Source organism: Loxodonta africana, chromosome 25 (genome assembly GCF_030014295.1).
Source record: "Loxodonta africana isolate mLoxAfr1 chromosome 25, mLoxAfr1.hap2, whole genome shotgun sequence".
NCBI lineage: Eukaryota > Metazoa > Chordata > Mammalia > Proboscidea > Elephantidae > Loxodonta > Loxodonta africana.
In genome coordinates, this window is record NC_087366.1 from 8,512,019 (window position 1) to 8,531,341 (window position 19,323).

Sequence of the window (19,323 nt, forward strand, 5' to 3'; positions counted from 1 at the left end):
CAGGAAGCTGTATATGCTCTAAACCAGTGTCCAAAACATGGTACTGTTTCTCCTACAGCCAGGGTTTGTGGATTCAGGAATCGAGGGGTGGAAACGGGAGTGGCACCACTTGCTATTACCCCTGGTGACCCACTAGAAAACATTTTTTTCCTGTCCCTGTGACTCTATGCTCTGCAGGTCTAAAGGTCTTAATTCCAAAGGGAGGGATGCTCCCACCTGGAGACAAATCACTGATTCCAGTGAGGTGGAAGTTAAGAATGCCACCGGGCCACTTTTGACTCCTTATGCCTATGGATCAACAGGCAAAGAGGGAATTACCATATTGACTGGTGTGAGTGATCCTGATTACCAAGGGAAAATTGGATTGATATTACATAATGGTTGTGAAGAAGCGTATGTTGGGAATGCAGAAGATCCCTTACGGCTCCCCTTAGTACTTCCACGCCCTGTGATTAAGTCAATAGAAAACTATAGCAACCCAATCCTGACATGATTACTAACGGCCTAGACCTTCCAGGAATGAAGGTTTGGGTCACCCCACCAGGCAAACCAGCTGAGGTGCTTGCTAAGGGCAAAGGGAATAGGAATACAGAATGGGTGATGGAAGAAAGTAGTTCTAAATACCGGTTGTGACCACTTGCAGAACCAAAGGCTGCAATTTTTATTAGTATTTCTTCCTTGTATGTGTGCTTCAAATATTTTTATTTTCTTCATTTATAAAGCATAAGATGTAAACAGAGATAGTTCATTTTTGCTTGTACAGGTGTTAGTTTTGTCATATTAGGTGCAAGTAGGAATTTACAATTGTCTTTATTCAGAGATTCTGTATGGTTTAAGATGTGTACAGGTGCTAAGTTGACAGGGTGTGGACTGTGATTGTTAGAGTTGTGTGTCAACTTGGCTGTCCATGAGTCTCATTAGTTTGGCAGTTATGATGTAGTTTGGCAGTCATATAATGATATAATCACCCCAATGTTGAGATCTGGTATAACTTGACCACCTTCATGGGGGGTTCTGCTGTGTGTAGCCAATCAGTTGAAAGGGAGTTTCCTTGAGGGTGTGGCCTGCATCCAATATAGGTGGATTTTCTGGCAAGGCTCACAGGCTTTTCCTGCTCTGCAACTGGCTCCTGTTTTTATGCCCTCCAGTTCTTGGGACTCAAGCTAGCAGGTTAACACCCAATCTTGGGATTCATCAGGCTCCAAAGTCTGTGAACCAGCACCCTGCCAGCTTACCTGCTGATATTGAGATTTGTCAGCCTCTGCCGCCTGTGAGCCAGAGGTCTGTCATCTGACCTACTGATCTTGGATTTACCAGCCTCTGCAGCTATGTGAGTCAGGAGAAGACTTCAGCCTGACCAATGGACTTGGGGCTTTCCAGCCTCTACAACTGCATAAGCCATTTCCTTGATATAAATCTCTCTCTTTCTCACTCTCTCATTCTCTATAGTGTTTATATATATATATATACACACACACATACACAGATGTATATACATATATATATACAGACGCTCCACTGGTTGTGCTTCTCTAGAGAACTCAGCCAAGACAATGGAGCTATTTCTCCACTCATATTAGCATTTGTTTCATGAATTTTGGTACATTGTTGTTAGGTGCATATATATTTTCAATTGTTATATCTTCTTGTTGATTTAACATTTTTATTATTATGCAATGTCTTTCATTATTCCTTGTAATAGATTTTGATTAAAAGTCTATTTTATCTATTTTCAGAATGACCAGCCCTGCTCTTTTTTGTTTACTGTTTGCATGGAATATTTCCATTATTTTATTTTCAGCCTATTTGTGTCATTATGTCTAAGGTGTGTTTCTTTTAGACAGAAAAAGGGTAGATCATGTTTTCTTATCCAGTCTGTCACTATCTGCCTTTTGCATGGGATGTTTAGACCATTTACATTTAAGGTTATTACTGAAAATGAAGTATCTATCTCAATCACTTTGCTAATTGTTTTCTGAGTGTTTCATATCTTCTTTGTTTTTTTTTTTTTGTTGATTTTTCTGCTTTATTTCAATTTGGCTGCTTTCTTGTAGTGAGACTTTTTACTTTCTTCTTTCTTTTCTTCTGAATGTTTTTTTCTTGGTGATTTCTTAGTGGTTACCACATATATTCCTTTATACAACCTACAGTTGCAACAGTGTTTAACATACGAACCACAGTTAACATACAACCTTAACATAATAAATCTATTCCTGATATGCTACTCCCTCCCCCACTCCTGTTGATGTGTCTCCATTGACATAAACACACAACCTACGTCTGATAAGTTTACTTTGTGCTTATTTCTTACAAACTCAATGTTGTATTTTTTTGTGGGATTTAATTATTGAATTTATCCTCTGAAAATATCGTATACTTGGTCTTTATGATTGCCTGTGTTGTTGCATTTTTGGAGAGCTCTCTCTCTTATTATTTATTTAATTTTCCCCCATGTACAGATACAAGTATTTATTTAATGCTTTTGCCTTTCCATTTGGAGTACTCTCTTGAACAATCCTTGCAAACCTGGTCTGGTAATGGCAAATTTCCAGAGCTTCTGTTTGTTTGGAAATGGCTTTATTTCCCCTGGCCTCCATTATTGTTATCATTTTTTTTTTTTTTTCCAGTGGTGATTCAGGAGTTCTGTATGCTTGATATCTGGAATTCAATATGAATGTGTGGGAGCGGATTTTAGCTGGTTGCAGACACTGACGTAAGTGGTGGGGCTCAACTTTTTTGTGGCAAAGGTGTGGAGCTCTCTATTTTCGATTTGTGCTGCATTAAAAGAATCCGGCTGCAGCATCTTGAGATTAGCTCCTTTTTTTGTGTTCCCTGTTCGATGTGTCACAAAATGGCTGCAATAAGTAATACCTCACTATGTCAGTGAGTAGGTTCTCCCAGCTCCTGTGCCTCCCCTCTCTTCCTCTCCCCCACTTCTGGATTCACTCCAACTCTCAGTACCTCAGCTGCTTTCGAGTTCTGAGATCTCAGCCTTTGCTTGTTTTTATTTGTTGTTCAGTGGTATAGTTGGTGGGCAGTAATGGGAGCATCCACTCACTTTGCCATGTTTCTCCACCCCCTCACATCTTCTTCTAAATTACTATGACTGGTGGACAAGACTTGGCTCTGAGAAGACACAGTGGCCTAGTGGTTAAGAGTTTAGCTACCAACAAAAAGGTCAGTAGTTCAAATCTACCAGGCAGTCCGTGAAAACTCTATGAGGCAGTTCTACTCTGTCTTATAGGGTTGTTATAAGAGTTGACTCTACAGCAATAAGTTTTATATAAAGTAATATAACTGGATTTATTATATGTACATTAATATTTTTATTAATTGTTCTTTTGTTATTAGCTGCTGTCAAGTTGATTCCAACTCATAGCAACCCAATGTACAACAGGACAAAACACTGCCCAATCCTGCACCATCCTTACAATCATTGTTATGCTTGAGCCCATTGTTGCAGCCACTTTGTCAATCCATCTCATTGAAGGTTTTCTTCTTTTTTGCTGACCCCGTACTTTACCAAGCATGATGTCCTTCTCCTGGTATGTGTGTGTAAGATATTACGGTCTCTTAATCTTTACATCTAAAGTTTCATGGGCAGAAAACACAAACTCTCAAATAGACCACTGGGAGTGATGATGAGAGGAACCATTACAAATTGTATCCCATTGATCTTAGTTTAATGTGTTCTGGTTACTTCATACAAGGCACCATCTAATCATCATTAATTTTATATATATATATATATATATATATATATACACATATATATGTGTGCATGCATATACATATATATGTGCATACATACATATATATTTATGTATTTGTGTATATATAGATATATGTACATACCTATATATACATACATACATACATTAAAAAAAAAAATCTGCTGCTGTCGAGTCTATTCTGATTCATAGCAACCCTATAGGATAGAATAGAACTGCCTCATAGGGTTTCCAAGGACAGCCTGGTGGATTTGAACAGCCGACCTTTTGGTTAGCAGCCAAATTTCCCAGTGGGAAGATTTCTCTTCACTATGTCCTTTTTTAATTTTTTTTTTTTAGGGCCACTCCTGAGTGTATGTGGTATTAGTCAATTTCTGGCTTCCACTAAGATTTCAAGCTGACCCTTCTGTAAACTGGGCTTGGGATTTTTTCTTTTCTTTTCTTTCAGTTGAATGAGGCCACGAACAAGGCCATTGGTGTTAGGTGAACAAGAAGAAATTGTGTGACAGAGGAAGTGACATGTCCGTGCCTTCATACAACATACTTGTGTAGCCTGTACTACTTTGGGCCTGATCCCAAGTGGACCACTTGCATCATACAATGGAATTCTGGGCACATTCAATTTTGTATATTAGTAGATGTCACTATACCTAACTCATATTAGTAGATATAGTTTCATTGTAACTTGATGTCCTGTAGTCAAGCATTAAGTCTCTACTAGGAATCAGAAGCATATTACAAGCTCTTTTTCATATAATAAACATGGAGCCCTGGTGGTCCAGTGTTTAAGAGCTACAGCTGATAACCAAAAAGTTAGCAGTTCAAATCCACCAGCAGCTCCTTGGAAACCCTGTGGGGCAGTTCTACCCTTCCTGTAGGGTTGCTATGAGTCAGAATCGACTCAATGGCAATGGGTTAGGTTTTTGGTTTTCTCTCTTTGAAGTCTACATTTCAATTAATACATGCCAAAAACTTCACACAGCATTGCTATATACCATGAAAATCTCTAGTGACATTGGGCTTCTGGGTCACATAATTCTAGCAACAGAACAGCTTGTAATTCATCCTATACCTGATGTAGAACTTTTTCTTGCCGTCAATCATCTAATAAATGGCATGAAGAACTGTATGCAAGAGTGTTATATGCAGCCTCCAAAACTCAAAGGCACCTTTAAGTGTCATTTACTTAGTGGGAGGAGATTGAGGATACAATAACTCGTCTTTTACTCTAGAGAGGATTTTCCCTCATGCCTAATATCATTGGGCTTCTAAAAATTTAACTGGTGGGCCCCATTCTGGAATCATTGTAGGGTTTATCTCCTACCCTTTGGTATATGTGTTTCTTACTTGGGAATTTAATGTGTCCTTGATACTTCCAGAAACCCTGGTAGTGTAGTGATTAAGTGCTATGGCTGCTAACCAAAAGGTCAGCAGTTCGAATCCACCAGGTGCTCCTTGGAAACTCTATGAGGCAGTTCTACTCTGTCCTATAGGGTCCCTATGAGTTGAAATCGACTCGACGGCAGTGGGTTTGGTTTGGGTTTTGATTAATACTTCCTATTCACTAATTCCAATTATTATGAAGTCAAAAATATAGTGGATGAGCAGTATGTTCTAAAAAAGCCAAGATAATTAATATATTTTGATAGTGGGCAAGAGAGTTAACACATTCCTGGGGTGGGGTAGTGACTGTGTATCCCTTCTTTTTAGGTAAATATGAACATCTTACCTATGAAGATTGAGAAAATACATTGTCTAGATCAAGAATTGGCATGAAATATCCCACAGGCCAAATCTGACCCAGCACCTGACTATTTTTCTAAGTAAAGCTTTATTGGAGTACAGTCATAGCCATTCATTGAGATATTGTCTAAGGCTACTTTTGTGCTTCAATAGCAAAGTTGAGTAGTTGCAACAGAGACCATATGGTCTGCATAGACTAAAATATTTACCATGTAATCCTTTATGAAGAAATGATTTCTGATTCCACCTCTAGATCAATAGTTGTGTAAGAAGCACCAGAAGAAGTGTCAATCTATACTGGCAAAGATACCAACACATATAGTACGGTAGCTGCAGTTTGCCTATCATTTGACTAAATTGACAATAATTTATCATCATCTCTGTGGTCCATTCGTTTTATTTAGTAGTCATACTTGTGTAATGAAAGGGATATGATGGGAACCATCACTCCTGCTACTTCTAAGGCTTTCCGGGTTGGAATAATATTTAAAATTTCACTCAGGACGCATTATTGTCTCTGACTTCCAAGATGAGCTCCTCAGGTTGCAAGGCACTCAAAATATGAGGAGGCAGAGAAGATGTGCCTCCTCAAAGTAGAGCTGACCTTGATGAAGTGGTTGGAGTAAAACTTCCAGGACCTTCATTTGCTGATGTGGTATGACTCAGAAAGAGAAAGAACTATAAATATCCATCAGAAATTGGAACACTTTATTTATGAAGTAAGAATCAAGGACATTCGGAAGTTGTCAAAATGAAATAGAATGCCTAAAGATAGACATCTTAGGCATCAGTGAGGTGAAATGGACTTGTATTGGCTATCTTGAATTAGACAATCACATGATCTACTATGTTGGAAAAAACAAATCGAAGAGGAACAGCATCACATTCATTGTCATAAAAGCTGTTAAATGAAAAGGTGTACATAAATTAGTATTTCAGCATGATTCTACAGTGTTCGGCCAAGTGTCCAGTCTTAAGAGTGATCACTTTTTTCTCAAGGTCTGTGAGTGGGTTGGGCTCTTCAGAGGGAAAAGAGGCGATGCCAGTTTGGACCTGAGCATCTTGTGCTATGCCTCCTTCACTAATCTCCTGTAAACTGGACTGCTTCTCTGACTTTTTGGGTGTTTCAAGTATATATTTTCAAGGAAGATGTCACAGATTGAATTATGTCTCCCAAAAAAATGTGTGTATCTGTTTGGCTGAGCCATGATTTCCAGCATTGTCTAGTTGTCCTACATTTTGTGATTGTAATTAAAAAAAGATTGGGGTGGGATTGTAACATCACTCTTACCCAGGTCACATCCCTGATCCAATGTAAAGGGAGTTTCCCTGGGGTGTGGCCTACACCACCTTTTAGCTCTCAAGACATAAAAAGGAAAGGGAAGCAAGCAGAGAGTTGGGGACCTCATGCCACAAAGAAAGCAGCACCAGGAGCAGAGCGTGTCCTTTAGACCTGGGGTCCCTGTGCCTGAGAAGCTCCACAACCAGGGGAAGATTGAGGACAAGGACCTTCCTCCAGGGCCGACAGAGAGAGAAAGCCTACTCCTGGAGCTGACACCCTGAACTTGGACTTGTAACCTACTAGACTGTGAGTGAATAAATTTGGCTTTGGTAAAGCCTTCCCTTTGTGGTATTTCTGTTATAGCAGCACCAGATGACTAAGACAGAAGATATGGGCTATGAATGGATAATCTGACCTATCTCAGAAGCAAAACCTAGATAGTTGCTCTGGGTCTGACCCTTTTCAGTTGTTAGGATTTATGATTTTTTAGCTGAGTCACTGGTTCTTCATTACTTCCTCATTCACCTAGGATGTCTTTAGGGAGACTCAGGATGAAGTGATACATGAGTCAAACAGTCGGGAACAAAGATGAACTGCTGAGAATAGAAAAAAAAAAAAAAAAAAACAAGGGAGGGAAAGGGAGAGATGAAGTGAAGAAAGTTAACATTCTCGTTCTACTTCAATTGCTAAATTTTCTTCAGAATTCTATTAGCTGTTCAGGACTGCCATAACAAATTACCACAAAGTGAGTACTTAAAACAACATAAATTTGTTCTCTCATGTTCTAGAGGATAAAAGTATGAATTCAGGGTGTTGGCAGGGCCACACTGCCCCTGCAGGCCCTAGGGGAAGAGCCCTTTGTGTCTCTTCTAACATCCGGTAGCCCCAGATTTCTTTGGCTCTGGCAGCGTAATTCCCATCTCTGCCTCCGTTTTCATATGGCCTTTTTGTCTCTGTCTGTGTGTATCTTCTCCCCCTTTTATAAGAACACGAATCATAGAGTATTAGAACCCACCCTATCCAGTATGACATTACGTCAACTTAACTAATTGTATTTGTAAAGACCTTGTTTATCATTAAGGTCACATTCATAGGGGCTGGGTGTTAAGGCTTCAATGTATTTTTGAGGGGACATAATTTAACCCATAATAAGGATGATAAGCTTATATTATGGCATCTAAATCTTTATCTAATTTTCTTAGCACACTTAGAACATAGAAGTCCTACCTCAAGCATTTTATTTAAAAGTTATTTCCCAGAAAAAAACAATGGATACTCCTCAGCCCATTGAATGAATGAAGGCAGCCCAAACTCTTTATATTGTAATGCCATGTACTTTATTCAATCACACAATTAAAAAATCAAAATTAATTCCATGAAATTAACCTTATGGCTTATTGCAGTTTTTTTCCATATTTCTGATGTATGTTTCTAGTGACAATAACAAGTAGATGCATAAATAAAATTATTTTAGTTGGGCAACATAAGAAAATAAATATATAAGTTTTGGCTTTTCATTTTCTTGATGCAAAATAAAATGTCTAAACAATTGACATAAATGTTATTGTGCATGACAAGTATTTTTTCATCTATATCATTTTTAAGAATGACAGTCCGCTTCCAATAAATTCCTCCTTGTTCTATAAGTCTGATCACTGTTTTTGAAATTGAGAGAGTAAAATCAACCAGAAAAAAAAAAAAAAAATTACACCACAATATAACTGCAAATTAGATGAAGAACAAATATACCATAATAAAAAGAAACATGTATAAGAGTATCTGAATGGCAGAAAAAACATTTATTCGGGCCAAATTGTTTCGAGAATTTTCTGCACCAACTAAAATGATCCTATAAGCAGTTAAGCCTTTTGTATAACATGTGTTTTATGCCATACCACTGCTGTTCACATTCTCAAAACACACCCTGACTCCATTCCTGTGTTACATACTGCTGATTATGTTTGCAGTGTTTGAACATTCTTTTCTTTGCTTCAGTTCCTTGAGAACCAGACACAAACTCCACTATTTCTATATATCATGTTAACTTCATCTCCATCTGACAACCAAGTTTTGTGCCACACATATCTTAACAAATGGGAAGATCAATAATGTTATGTAATTGTAATTTTATTTTAAAGTCTATTTCTAAAATGTAAAGACATGTACCTACTTGTTTTTCCAATTGAGTTTTTTATTTCTCACAATTTTTTTGTTTTTTTTTTTTTTGCAGGGGGGGCTTGGATGGAATTTCGTTCTCTATAAACAAATTTAATGAAATGTTTTCAAATGAATAATTATTGTAACCTGTGAAAAGCATATGCCATCAAAAAAAATTACATACCATTATATATCAATTTTGCCAATTAAAGAAAAATAATTTAGAATGAAATATAACTAGCTAATTATAGTTATCTAAATTTTTTTTTAATAGATGATTAATGTATGTGGCCACTATTTCAGTGGAGTCAGAGCTGTAAAAAAATCTAAATGTCTTCTCGACAACTGAGAACAGATAGTATGTGTGATATTTGATGCACCCCTAGCCCTTACTACGGAAGGAAATTAGAAATCAGAGACATGACCTGGCAATTTAATATTTTCATGGTTTTCAGGGATATTGCAACATAATAAAATGTAGTTTTTTGAAATGTATTAAGGTAATTTATGTTTTAAATGGATAACAAGCTAAGAGAACCTGATAACTTTGTCCAAGTAGTATGTGATGCACAAAAAGAAAAAAGACATGAAATGAAAGAAGAAGCTAAAAGAAGGAAGGATGAAGGAAAGAAAGACTTGCAAGTACACTGAAAACAAAGAATAAGAAATATTCATGAAATAAAAACCAGGAGCAACTATGTCCATACCAAAGCCCTTTGACATAGTAGTAAGGAGCACAAATGGTGGTCATCATAGTCTCTGCCAATGTGAAACAAAATGCCCCAGCCGGGATCCACAATCCCGTTCCGGCCTGGCTAAAGTGAATGCCACCCTAATCAACATGCAATAAGCCAGACCCATTTCTCCACAGAAACTTCTTTCTGAAATAGTGCTTCTTCTCTATTAGCACTTCTCTTGCAGCATTTGTTAAAAGACTGCAGATAACAAAGTTACACTCTTACCAGCACTGTGTGAAGGTTTCCACTCTTCTATATTTTTACCTACATATTTTGTTGAGTCTTTATTTTAAATCATTCTGGTGGAGATAGATACATATGTAGATCTCTAGATACTTCATTGTATGTATATAATTTTGCCATTATACTTTTCATTTGCACATTATTGATTACAAAAGATTTTGATCACATTTTCATATATTTATTGACCGTTTAGCTATTTGTACACTATCTACCATGTCTGTGGAGCCTCGGTGGCACAGTTGTTCAGAGCTCAGCTGATAACCAAAAGATAGTAATTAGAATTTACCAGCCACTCTTTGGGAGAAAAACATGGCAGTCTGCTTCCATAAAAATTATAGCCTTGGAAACTCTAGCAGACATTCTACCTTGCCCTATAGGGTCACTACGAGTTGGAATCGACTCCACGGCAGTGGGTATGTTTAAGACACTTGCTTTTTTTGTTTTGATGTTTCAAGTTTTTTTCTATTGATTTATAGAATTTTCTTCTTTTCTTTTAAAAATATTTGTAGATGTTAGTTTTTTAACTATTATATATCAAAAGTCTTTTCTTTATATTCTGGCTTGTCTTCTCATTCTCTTAGTGGTTATTATGATAAACAGAATTTTAATTTTAATATTTTTCAATGTATTAATCTTTGTTATGCTAATTCTTTTTGTATATTGTTTAAAATATATTTTCCTATCCCAAGGCCATGGATCCATTGCTGTTGAGTTGAAGAATGGAAAGGTCATTAAAAAGACAAGAAAGAAAAGACCAAAATGGATGTTAAGAGAGACTCTGAAACTTTCTCTTAACGTAGAGTAGCTAAAGTGAAAGGAAGAAATGAAGAAGTGAAAGAGCTGAACAGAAGATTTCAAAGGTGGTGAGAAGACAAAGTACAGTATTATAATGAAATGTGCAAAGGCCTGGAGTTAGAAAGCCAAACGGAAAGAACACCCTAGACATTTATCAAGCTAAAAGAACTGAAGAAAAAATTCAAGCATTGAGTTGCAAGGGCAAAAAATTTAACAACACAGAAGACATCAAAAGAAAAAAAAAGATGGGAGAAATACACAGAGTCACTGCACGAAAAAGAATTTGTTGACTCTTATCCATGTCAGTAGGTCGCATATGACTAAGAACCCATGGTATTGAAGGAAGAAGTCCAAGTTGCACTGAAGATATTGGTGATAAAACAAAGCTCTAGGAATTGATGGAATACCAATTGAGATGTTTCAACAAATGGATACAGCGCTGGTAAGGTAGTTGTTGTTTTTAGGTGCCGTTAAGTCATTTCTGAGTCCTAGTCACCCTATCAGAACATAACACTACCTGATACTGTGCCATCCTCATGATCGTTGTTATGCTTGAGCCAATTGTTGCAGTCACTGTTGTCAATCCATCTCATTGAGGGTCTTCCTATTTTTCGCTGACCCTCTACATTACCAAGCATGATTTCCTTCTCCAGGGACTGATCCCTCCTGATATCATGTCCAAAGTGTATGAGACGAAGTCTCACTATCCTCACCTCTAAGGAACATTCTGGCTGTACTGCCTCCAGGATAGAGTTCTTTTGGTAGTCTGTGGTATATTCAACATTCTTCAATACATCATAATTCAAAAGTGTCAATTCTTTTTCAAAAGTCTTCCTTATTCATTGCCCAGCTTTCACATGCATATAAAGTGATAGGAAACACCATGGCTTGGGTCAGGTACACCTTAGTCCTTAAAATGACATGTTTCCTTTTTTAACACTTTAAAGAGGTCTTTTGTGGCATATTTGCCCAATGCAATGCATCCGTTGCTTTCTTAACTGCTGCTTCCATGGTAAGGTAGACAAAAAAAAACCCAAACCTGTTGCCATTGAGTTGATTCCAACTCACGGCAGCCCTATAGGACAGAATAGAACCTCCCCATAGGGTTTCCAAGGAGTGCCTAGTAGATTTGAACTGCGAAATTTTGGTTAACAGCTAGACTCTTAACCACTATGATACCAGGGTTTGGTAAGGTAGAGGGCCAGGGAAAAATAGGAAGACCCTCAACAAGATGGATTGACACAGCAGCTGCAATGGGCTCAAACATTGCAATGACTGTAAGAATGGTGCAGGGCCAGGCAATATTTTGTTCTGTTGTATATAAGGTCACTATGAGTCAGAACCCACTTGACAGCACCTAACAACAGTAAAGAAAAATTATTTCTTCTACATTGAAGTATAAAATATTTCCTAAATTCATTTGTTAATAGTAATAATTAATCTTTCTTTTATTTTGGGGGTATATTACAATATTATACTATGATTGTCATTTTGTCTACAGCTTTTTTGCTTTAATCAACATTGTTTTATATATTTTGAGGTTTTTATTATTGTAGGCAGAAAGATTTAAAATTTTATATTGTCCTGGTGGATTGAAACTCTCACAATTGCTACTCTGTCTTTCATTTGGTTAGCTTTTGTACTTTTAAAAGAATTCCTAATACCAGGAAAAAAAAAAAAAAAAAAACTGTTCGCTGTCAAGTCAATTCCCACTCATAATGACCCTATAGGACAGAGCAGAATTGCACCATAGGGTTTCCAAAGAGTGGCCGATGGATTCAAACTGCCAAAGTTTTAGTTAGTGGCCATTGCTCTTAACCACTGTGCCATCAGGGATCTATTACCTAATAAATAAGTGCCCCAAATTTTTGGTAAAAGACTGAAAGAAAATCCTTTCTCATTTCAAATCTCAGGAGCCATTGAATTTCTTATGCAATCTTTCTTCAGTCACTTTCCAGCCTTATTTCTCACCATTTTCCATCCCCGCCCTTTGCTTCTTGAACCATTATGCTGGCCATTCTTAGCACACGACAAGCATTTTTAAAGGTATAGGTGTTGGCGATCTTTTCCTCATATGTCTGAAATTCTCTTTTGCCTTCCTATATGCAAAATTCTACTCATTATACAAGTTCTGACTCAATGTCACCTTCCTTTGGGAATAAGACCTGTACAAGACAGATTTTAAAATACCGCTTTGTATTAGCTTTTTTTTTTTTTTTTGAGGATTTTCAGCTTCCTTTCTTTCAGAAAGCTGGTTGTGTTACCATGGTAAAGAGAAATTCAGAAGGTAGGTATCGTCAAACTAAAGTAAAAAAGTTAGGCAATTAACAATGATCTCCACTGTTCAATAATGACTTATACCTTTATTTTTTGTTGTTGCTGTTGTTACGAGGACTATCAATTATAATTAACTAAAAGCTGAAGGTAGTAGCCTGTTTTCCTCAGTTTTCCTTGATTCTTCTCTGTTATGCATCGGCCTCTTCTTGTGTGCCATCAAGTGGGTTCTGACTCATGGTGACCCTATTGGACAGAGTAGAACTGCCCCATAGGGTTTCCAAGGTTGTCACCTTGACAGAAACAGACGGCCACATCTTTCTCCTTGAGCTACTGCTGCTGGGTGTGAACCACCGATTTTTTGGTTAGCAGCCAAAGTTTTAATCACTGTGCTACCAGGGCTCCTTTATAAATCTCTCAGTAGCTTTAACTTATTTTTATCTTATTATTACATCTTCACCTTGGTTTTGAAATACTGGAATTTTTGTTGTTGATATAGAATCAATTGCTTCTGAATACGTATATTCAGCTATAAGAACAGATTGATACAAAGTAGTCCACAGACAAAAGAAGGCAGAAACAAAACATTAATCCTCACCCACTTAATTCTGAAGGCCGATATTGTTCCAAATTTTGCTATACATGTGACCCATTTCTTTTTGTTTGTTTTTTCTTAGATTTGTCATTCTTATCACATTTTTATGACTAAAATGACTTGCTCTTGGGTTAAAAATAAATCTTTCTTCTTTGATTGAAACAATATTAAATATTTTTTAGCAGATTGTGTTTATTAGCATATTTGAAATGCAACAGTATGTTGCTTCCTTTGATACTACAAAAGAATTAGATGATTTGCTGAGAAATTGCTTTTCAGAATTAACTCTCTTTGTGGTTATTATTTTTCCCTTCAGCAGGGCTTAACTGATTTAATGCATTCCCAGTACCTTTGGCGACCATATAAAATTCCGTGGTGAGATGAGTCAATGTTTGCACAAGGAGAACATTAGAAAGAGTAGGTACAGATATATGAATTTCTGAAAATTGAAATCCTAGGAAGAATCCTTTTAAATTATCTTCATTATTCATATAGTGTTACAAGTCTCTTATGGGATGCAAGGATATGGATTTCAATTAGTTGTCAAAATTTCAAGTAAGATGCTGTGTATATAGGAATACTGACAGAATATTATATTGGTACAATGAAGCTGAATCTCAGCAGCTATGTGTGTTGACCATCTTGCTCTTCCCCTATTGCCACCTAACTCCCTAGGAAATTACAAGTGGAAAGTTTATCCTTGGAAAAAAATCACATTTACACAGACTTTTGCAGTTGTTCAGATAAATTGCCACAATTAATTCTACACTAAAGCTCTTGACACAACCATCTTTTACTCTTCCTTGTCTTCTAGGCGTTAAGTCTTTTTAAGAGGCTCCAGTGTTGCAACTATGAAAGTGAAAGATTCCCCTTTATGTTCCTAAAAATATGTACTATTCTTTAGGGAAGATGGATAGCAGAGTAGCCAGTCTAAGCTCAGAGCTGGAACAACCCTCAAGCCTTCCAATTTTGAGACAACATGGAAACTGTCTGGGTTGCCCCTATAAGCTGATGTTTCAGAAATGTCCAGGTATTTATAACAGTGTAAGTATAAACTTGGCTGCAGTATTATATGGATTATAAAACTGAGAGTACCAGAACTTCAACCTTGGAGCTGCAATCTGTCCTAAAAATACAGTCTTAGTTTCTTGTTCTGTAGATTAACAACTTGACTTCCAGGTAGACATGGCTATAAAAATACAGGCAGCTTCCTGCACCCATTTCCTCCTGTGTCCATTTCACTCTTTAACTCTTCAGCATAATCAAAATATATTATGGAAGTTGGTAAAATAGTTTGGATTTGGTGAGAGTAAGAAATTAAACTTGCTGTTATTTACTGTCTTATGTATGTATTTTCTAAATTGCCAAGCAAAAGTGTGAGTGACATTTGAAGTACAGTTAACTGATTTGGAAGAAGCATTTTTACATAATTCTAGACGCTTTTAAAAGTGTGAGTGGGCTTTGCACAGCAGGTGGAGAATGGCAGCTGCTTGGGCAGAATACAAATGAGAATATCAGATACCTCCACATTACAAAAGTTCGAAAAACAAAATATGTTGTGTACATGACAATCATATGAAAATAACTATCACATTGTATTTTTTTCTTCCTGAAGTCCTGATTCTATTTTTTATGTAGATTTAATTTAATATAAAAGTGCTTTGGATATAATTGACAGTTTGAATTTCAAATCCTAAATAAGCCCTTTCATTAATGCTATGAAGTCCCTAGGTGATGGAAATGGGTAACACACTCGGTTGCTAACTGAAAAGTTGAAACTTTGAGTCTACCCACAGGCACCTGAGAAGAAAGGCCTGGCAACCTACTTTTGAAAAATCAGTCATTGAAAACCCTAGGGAGCACAGTTGTACTCTGGCATATATGAGGTTGTCACGAGTTAGGGTCAACTTGATGACAATTGGTGTATCAGTGGTACAATTGGAGCTTCAAATGTTTGAAACTTAGTATTTCTCAATTGTGGAATATATAGGAAAGTAATACGGGACATTGACATTGGAAAAAGTAGACTTGTGTTTGGATTTGACTTCTAATCCATTTCAGTCACTATCATATTAAAATAGTCAAAGCTGAGGCAACTATTTAAAATAGCTTTTAAAGTCTTAAAGAAGTCAGTGTCTGCTTCACAACTCATTTATCCATTCACTTATTCCAACATTTTTTTTTTCAATTTCTGCTATGTATGAGACCCTATATTGGATCCAAAGATGATAAAGCACAGAATCTTTACTGAGTCTTTAACCTCCAAAGAGTGAAAAGATGTAATGTAAATACTTATAAATACATATAGAGAATGATTGGGTCAGAATGTGATCAATGCCATTTTTTAATTCAGAGCATTTCCAACTCCAGGAGTTGAAATTGCAAAAAGAGAGATTACCAAACCATACCTTGAGATCGAAGACCACAGCCTTCAGGAAGGGTTAAACCTCAACATAAAGAGAACAAAAATCCTCAGAACTGGACCAATAAGCAACATCAAGGTAAATGGAGAAAATATTGAAGCTGTCAAGGATTTCATTTTGCTTGGATCCACAATTAACACCCATGGAAAGAGTAGTCAAGAAATCAAAAGATGTATTGCATTGGGCAAATCTGCTGCAAAGGACCCCTTTAACATGTTGAAAAGCAAAGATATCACTTTAAGAACTGAGGTGACCTGACCCAAGCCAAACTGTTTTCAATTGCTTCATATGCGTGTGAAAGCCAGACAATGAATAAGGAACACTGAAGAAGAACTGATGCCTTTGAATTGTGGTGTTGGCAAAGAATACTGAATATACCATGGACTGCCAAAAGGATGAACAAATCTGTCTTGGAAGAAGTACAACCAGAATGCTCCTTAGAAGCAAGGATGGCAAGACTTTGTCTCACGTACTTTGGACATGTTATCAGGAGGGACCAGCCCCTGGAGAAGGACATCATGCTTGGCAAAGTAGAGGGTCAGCAAAAAGAGGAAGACTCTCAACAAGATGGACTGACACAGTGGCTGGAACAACTGGCTCAAGCAAAGCAATGATTGTGAGGATGATGCAAGACCGGACAGTGTTTTCTTCTGTTGTACATAGGGTAGTTATGAATTGGAACCAATCTGACGGCACCTAACAACAACAACTTTGTTTATTGCATTAAACAGTGTGGATCATAGTGAATTATGGATAACATTGTGAAGAATGGGAATTCCAGAACACTTAAGTGTGCTCATGAGGAACCTGTACATAGATCAAAAGGTAGTTGTTCAAACAGAACAAGGGGATACTGTGTGTGTGATTTAAAGTCAGGGAAGGTGTGCATCAGGGTTGTATGCTTTCACCATACCTATTCAATCTGTATACTAAGAAAATAATCTGAGAAGCTGGGCTATATGAAGAACGGGGCATCAGGACTGGCGGAAGACTCATTAATAACCTGTGTTATGCAGATAACACAACCTTGCTTGTTGAAAGTGAAGAGGACTTGAAGCATTTACTGATGAAGATCAAAGACCACAGCCTTCAGTATGGATTACACCTCAACATAAAGAAAACAAAAATCCTCACAACTAGACCAATAAAAACATCGTGATAAACGTGGAAAAGATTGAGGTTGCCAAGGATTTCATTTTACTTCGATCTACAATCAACACTCATGGAAGCAGCAGTCAAGAAATCAAAAGATGTATTGCTTTGGGCAAATCTGCTGCAAGAGACCTTTTGAAGTATTGAAAAGTAAAGATGTCACCTTGAAAACTAAGGTGTTCCTGACCTAAGCCATGGTGTTTTTAATCACCTCTTATGCAAAAAAAAAAAAAATTTTTTTTTTTTTATGCATGTGAAAGCTGAACAATCAATAAAGAAAACTGAAAAAGAATCAACACCTTTGAATTGTGATGTTGGTGAAGAATATTGAATGTACCACGGACTGCCAAAAGATCTAAAAAACCTGTCTTGGAAGAGGTACAACCAGAATGCTCCTCAGAAGTGAAGATGGCAATCCTTTGTCTCACAAACTTTGGACATGTTGTCAAGAGGGATCAGTCTGTGGACAAGGATATCATGCTTGGTAAAGTAGAGGGTCAGCAAAAAGAAAAAGACCCTCAATGAGATGGACTGGCATAGTGACTGCAACAATGGGCTTAAGCATGGCAATGATTGTGAAGATGGCGCAAAATCGGGCAATGTTTCATTCTGAGTTGGAACTGTCTCAATGGCACCTAACAACAACAACGACAACAAAATCTGGAGAGATGTTGAATATGTCTACAAAAGAAAAGAGATGAGAATACTCAAAGAGTGTCATGAACGAATATTTGTAGACTGAAAAGAATGGTCATGGCTTTCTTATCATGTAAGAAAAATAAAGTTTTTTAAGCCACTGTTAGTTTTTTACTGGTGATATTACCACACTTTTTAAATATTTTGCCAGTCTTTGTCTATGTCCTGAAGAAACTCATAGATTTCATGGAAAGACAGTCAAGTAAATAGTTAGAATAATGGCTGCTAGGATATTACTACTATGATTATTATAAACATTATTTATAAACACATTTTTTCTTTTTTTTTTTTTTACATATGATGCTTTTTGAAAGGAGCCTGGCGGCACCATGGCTTAGTATTCAGCTACTAACCAAAGATTGGTGGTTGGAACTCACCAGCCACTCCTCAGGAGAAAGATGTGGCCGTTTGCTTCTGTGAAGACTACCTTTGAGTACCTTTGCCTGCTGCCTTTGAGTGAATCCTGATCCATAGCTAACCTGTAGGATAGAGTAGAACTGCCCCATAGGGTTCCCAAGGGCAGGCTGGTAGATCTGAACTCCTGACCCTCTGGTTAGCAGTCTGAGCTCTTAACGACTGCACTGTAAAGAGGACAGCTTTGTTATCCCTGTGGGCAGTTCTTCTCTGCCTATAGGGTCCCTAGGAGTCGGAATCCACCAGGCAGCAAAGGAATGATGTTTTTTGACAGGCTAGTAGATTTTGGAGGAGTTTGGAAGAATGAATTTGTTCTTCTCCCCCTTTTCCTTTCTCCTCCACCCAGCCTCTTGTGTTAAGTGTCTCCTAGAGAGCTGGTGGCGTATTGGAAAGAGTTACTGTTGCTAACCAAAAGATTGGCAGTTCAAATCTGCCAGGCACTCCTTGGAAACCATATGGGGAAGTTCTACTCTGTCCTATAGGGTCGCTATGGGTTGGAATGAACTCAACGGCAACGGGTTTGTTTGTTTTCTGGTTTTATTTATTTATTTATTTGGTTTTAGTGGGCTGGGAACAATTTTGTTTACAAGATAGAGAAGGAAAATATTGAAAAAGGCTAGAGAAAACAAATCATCACATGAGAGAGATTTGCTTTCTAAACTAACTTTTGTTTTCTTTTGTGTATACATTTTTAGAGGTCATTCTTTAAAATGTTAATGATTTTAATGTATGTTAAAGAATAGTTCAGAACTGTTACACAAGCTGCTTACAAAATAATTTTTAGTATGCCTCATTGTACAAATCACAATGGTGGTAGAATTTCTAGAAATACCAAATGCTGTCCAGTTTAGACTGACTCCGTATCACCGTCTTAAGCTTCTCATAGCTATTTATTCTGCTTCAAGCTAAAGCCAGATAGGTGTGTGTATGAGTGACAAGTGTCTTATCTACATACTTTTTCAAATCAAGTCATGGTCATGTTTCGTTGCATAATTTAGAAAGATTTGGTTTTAGTCTTTTTTTTATCTTGAATTGCAACAAAACACAAGAGTTTTGTCTACTAGTGTTCATAATTATGGCA

At 37.1% G+C, this 19,323-nt stretch overlaps 1 long non-coding RNA gene across 1 annotated transcript in view; it reads right to left on the reverse strand.

Annotated features, from left to right (window-relative positions):
• LOC111750918 (uncharacterized) overlaps positions 1-19,323 on the reverse strand; it is a 463,388-nt gene that overhangs the window by 126,985 nt on the left and 317,080 nt on the right. The window lies entirely within an intron of this gene.